This window comes from Lethenteron reissneri, unplaced genomic scaffold (assembly GCF_015708825.2).
Source record: "Lethenteron reissneri isolate LAM-NWPU_2019-01 unplaced genomic scaffold, ASM1570882v1 scaffold_1334, whole genome shotgun sequence".
Taxonomy (NCBI): Eukaryota; Metazoa; Chordata; class Hyperoartia; order Petromyzontiformes; family Petromyzontidae; genus Lethenteron; species Lethenteron reissneri.
In genome coordinates, this window is record NW_026891041.1 from 1 (window position 1) to 5,000 (window position 5,000).

Below are 5,000 nucleotides of genomic sequence, written 5' to 3' on the forward strand. Positions count from 1 at the left end.
ACAACGAGCGGAGCACCGGGTGGCTAAAGCACAGCATGGTGGTGATGGTGGTGATGGTGGTGGTAGTGATGATGGTGGTGTTGGTGGTGGTGATGGTGGTGGTGATGGTGGTGGTGATGGTGGTGATGGTGGTAGTGATGGTCGTAGTAGTGATTGTGTGTGGTGATGGTGGTGGTGATGGTGGTGATGTTGGTGATGGTGATGATGGTGGTGGTGATGGTGGTGGTGATGGTGGTGGTGGTGGTGGTGGTGATGGTGATGGTGGTGGTGGTGATGGTGGTGGGATGGTGGTGGTGATGGTAGTGATGGTGATGGTGGGATGGTGGTGGTGATGGTGGTGGTGATGGTGGTGGTGATGGTGATGGTGGTGATGGTAGTGATGGTGATGGTGGTGATGGTGGTGATGGTGGTGGTGATGGTGGTGATGGTGGTGGTGATGGTGGTGATGGTGATGGTGGTGATGGTGGTGGTGATGGTGGTGGTGATGGTAGTGATGGTGATGGTGGTGGTGATGGTGGTGGTGATGGTGGTGGTGATGGTGGTGGTGGTGATGGTGATGATGGTGGTGGTGATGGTGGTGGTGATGGTGGTGGTGGTGGTGATGGTGTGGTGGTGATGGTGGTGGTGGTGATGGTGGTGATGGTGATGGTGGTGGTGATGGTGGGGTGATGGTGGTGGTGTGATGGTGGTGGTGGGTGATGGTGGTGGTGATGGTGGTGGTGGTGATGGTGGTGGTGTGATGGTGGTGATGGTGATGGTGGTGATGGTGGTGGTAGTGATGGTGGTAGTGATGGTCGTAGTAGTGATGGTGGTGGTGATGGTGGTGGTGATGTGGTGATGGTGGTGTGGTGATGATGGTGGTGGTGATGGTGGTGATGGTGGTGGTGGTGATGGTGGTGGTGGTGGTGATGGTGGTGATGGTGGTGATGGTGATGGTGGTGATGGTAGTGATGGTGATGGTGGTGATGGTGGTGGTGGTGATGGTGGTGGTGATGGTGGTGGTGATGGTGATGGTGGTGATGGTAGTGATGGTGATGGTGGTGATGGTGGTGGTGATGGTGGTGATGGTGGTGGTGATGGTGGTGATGGTGGTGGTGATGGTGGTGGTGATGGTGGTGGTGATGGTGGTGGTGATGGTGATGGTAGTGATGGTGATGGTGGTGGATGGTGGTGGTGATGGTGGTGGTGATGGTGATGGTGGTGGTGATGGTGGTGGTGGTGATGGTGGTGGTGATGGTGGGGTGATGGTGGTGGTGGTGGTGGTGATGGTGGTGGTGATGGTGGTGGTGGTGATGGTGGTGATGGTGATGGTGGTGGTGATGGTGGTGGTGATGGTGGTGATGGTGGTGGTGATGGTGATGGTGGTGGTGATGGTGGTGGTGGTGATGGTGGTGATGGTGGTGGTGATGGTGATGGTGGTGATGGTGGTGGTAGTGATGGTGGTAGTGATGGTCGTAGTAGTGATGGTGGTGGTGATGGTGGTGGTGATGGTGATGGTGGTGATGTTGGTGATGGTGTGATGGTGGTGGTGATGGTGGTGATGGTGGTGGGGTGATGGTGGTGGTGGTGGTGATGGTGGTGATGGTGGTGATGGTGATGGTGGTGATGGTAGTGATGGTGATGGTGGTGATGGTGGTGGTGGTGATGGTGGTGGTGATGGTGGTGGTGATGGTGGTGGTGATGGTGATGGTGGTGATGGTAGTGATGGTGATGGTGGTGATGGTGGTGGTGATGGTGATGGTGGTGATGGTGGTGGTGATGGTGGTGATGGTGGTGGTGATGGTGGTGGTGATGGTGGTGGTGATGGTGGTGGTGATGGTGATGGTAGTGATGGTGATGGTGGTGTGATGGTGGTGGTGATGGTGGTGGTGATGGTGGTGATGGTGATGGTGGTGGTGGTGGTGGTGGTGGTGATGGTGAGATGGTGGTGATGGTGGTGGTGATGGTGGTGATGGTGGTGATGGTGGTGGTGGTGATGGTGGTGGTGATGGTGGTGGTGATGTGGTGATGGTGGTGGTGATGGTGGTGATGGTGTTGATGGTGGTGATGGTGGTGATGTGGTGATGGTGGTGATGATGGTGGTGGTGATGGTGGTGATGGTGGTGATGGTGTATGGTGAGTGGTGATGGTGGTGGTGATGGTAGTGATGGTGGTGGTGGTGATGGTGGTGATGGTGGTGGTGATGGTGATGGTGGTGGTGATGGTGATGGTGGTGATGGTGGTGATGGTGGTGGTGGTGATGGTGGTGATGGTGGTGATGATTGTGGTGATGGTGGTGGTGGTGATGGTGTTGAGTTGATGGGTGGTGATGGTGGTGATGGTGGTGATGGTGATGGTGGTGGTGATGGTGGTGGTGATGGTGATGGTATGATGTGATGGTGGTGATGGTGGTGATGGTGGTGATGGTGATGGTGGTGATGGTGGTGATGGTGTGGGGTGATGGTGGTGGTGATGGTGGTGGTGATGGTGGTGATGGTGATGGTGATGGTTGTGATGGTGGTGGTGATGGTGGTGGTGATGGTGGTGGTGATGGTGGTGATGGTGGTGGTGATGGTGGTGGTGATGGTGGTGATGGTGGGATGGTGATGGTGGTGGTGATGGTGTGGTGATGGTGATGGTAGTGATGGTGATGGTGGTGGTGATGGTGGTGATGGTGGTGATGGTGGTGATGGTGATGGTGGTGATGGTGGTGATGGTGGTGATGGTGGTGATGGTGGTGGTGATGGTGATGGTGGTGGTGATGGTGGTGGTGATGGTGGTGGTGATGGTGATGTGGTGATGGTGGTGGTGGTGATGGTGGTGATGGTGGTGATGGTGATGGTGGTGATGGTGGTGATGGTGGTGATGGTGGTGGTGATGGTGATGGTGGTGGTGATGGTGGTGATGGTAGTGATGGTGGTGATGGTGGTGGTGGTGATGGTGTTGATGGTGGTGGTGATGGTGGTGGTGATGGTGGTGATGGTGGTGATGGTGGTGGTGATGGTGGTGGTGATGGTGGTGATGGTGGTGATGGTGATGGTGGTGATGGTGGTGGTGATGGTGGTGGTGATGGTGGTGGTGATGGTGATGGTGGTGATGGTGGTGGTGATGGTGGTGATGGTGGTGATGGTGGTGATGGTGGTGGTGATGGTGATGGTGTGTGATGGTGGTGATGGTGGTGGTGATGGTGGTGGTGATGGTGGTGATGGCTACCTGCACACGACATAGAAGCCATCACTGCAGCTTCTCATGGTCCACTCTCTTGGCACCTCCTACTGCTCCTACAAAGAGAGAGCGAGCGAGAGAGCGAGCGAGAGAGCGAGCGAGAGAGCGAGCGAGACGAGCGCGAGAGCGAGCGAGAGAGCGAGCGAGAGAGCGAGCGAGAGCGAGCGAGAGAGCGAGCGAGAGAGCGAGCGAGAGAGCGAGCAGAGAGCGAGCGAGAGAGCGAGAGAGCGAGCGAGAGAGCGAGAGAGCGAGCGGAGAGCGAGCGAGAGAGCGGCGAGCGAGAGAGCGAGCGAGAGGGTGAGAGAGAGAGCGAGCGAGAGAGCGAGCGAGAGAGCGAGCGAGAAGCGAGCGAGAGAGCGAGCGAGAGAGCGAGCGAGAGAGTGAGCGAGAGGTGAGAAGAGTGAGCGGAGAGCGAGCGAGAGAGCGAGCGAGAGAGTGAGCGAGAGGGTGAGAGAGAGTGAGCGAGAGAGCGAGAGAATGAGCGAGAGAGCGAGCGAGAGAGTGAGCGAGGAGAATGACAGGAGCGAGCGAGAGAGCGAGCGAGAGAATGAGCGAGAGAGCGAGCGAGAGAAGCGAGCGAGAGAATGAGCGAGAGAGCGAGCGAGAGATGAGCGAGAGAGCGAGCGAGAAGAGCGAGAGAGCGAGCGAGAGAGCGAGCGAGAGAGAGAGATGAGCGAGAGAGTGAGCGAGAAGGCGAGCGAGAGAGCGAGCGAGAGAGTGCGAGAGAATGAGCGAGAGAGCGAGCGAGAGAGCGAGCGAGAGAGTGAGCGAGAATGAGCGAGAGAGAATGAGCGAGAGAGCGAGAGAGAATGAGCGAGAGAGCGAGAGAGCGAGCGAGAGAGCGAGAGCGAGAGCGAGAGATGAGAGAGCGAGAGAGCGAGAGAGCGAGCGAGAGAGCGAGCGAGAAGCGAGCGAGAAGCGAGCGAGAGAGCGAGCGAGAGAGCGACGAGAGAGCGAGCGAGAGCGAGCGAGAGAGCGAGCGAGAGAGCGAGCGAGAGAGCGAGCGAGAGAGCGAGCGAGATAGCGAGCGAGAGAGCGAGCGAGAGAGCGAGCGAGAGAGCGACGAGAGAGCGAGCGAAGAGCGAGCGAGAGAGCGAGCGAGAGCGAGCGAGAGAGCGAGAAGCGAGCGAGAGAGCGAGAGAGCGAGCGAGAGAGCGAGCGAGAGAGCGAGCGAGAGAGCGAGCGAGAGAGCGAGCGAGAGCGAGAGCGAAGCGGAGCGAGCGAGCGAGAGAGAGAGCGAGAGAGCGAGCGAGAGAGCGAGCGGAGAGCGAGCGAGAGGTGAGAGAGATAGAGCGAGAGAGCGAGCGAGAGAGCGAGCGAGAGAGCGAGAGAGCGAGCGAGAGAGCGAGCGAGCGAGAGCGAGCGAGCGAGAGTGAGCGGAGGGAGGAGAGAGAGTGAGCGGAAGCGAGCGAGAAGCGAGCGAGAGTGAGCGAGAGGTGAGAAGAGAGTGACGAGAGAGCGAGAGAATGAGCGAGAGAGGCGACGAGAGTGAGCGAGAGAATGAGCGAGAGAGCGAGCGAGAGAGCGAGCGAGAGAGTGAGCGAGAGAATGAGCGAGAGAATGAGCGAGTGAGCGAGCGAGTTGGAGAGCGAGCGAGTTGGAGAGCGAGCGAGAGAATGAGCGAGAGAGCGAGAGAATGAGCGAGAGAGCGAGCGAGAGAGCAGCGAGCGAGAGAGAGAATGAGCGAGAGTGAGCGAGAGAGCGAGCGAGAGAGCGAGCGAGAGAGTGAGCGAGAGAATGAGCGAGAGAGCGAGCGGAGAGCGAGCGAAGAGTGAGCGAGAGAATGAGCGAGAGAG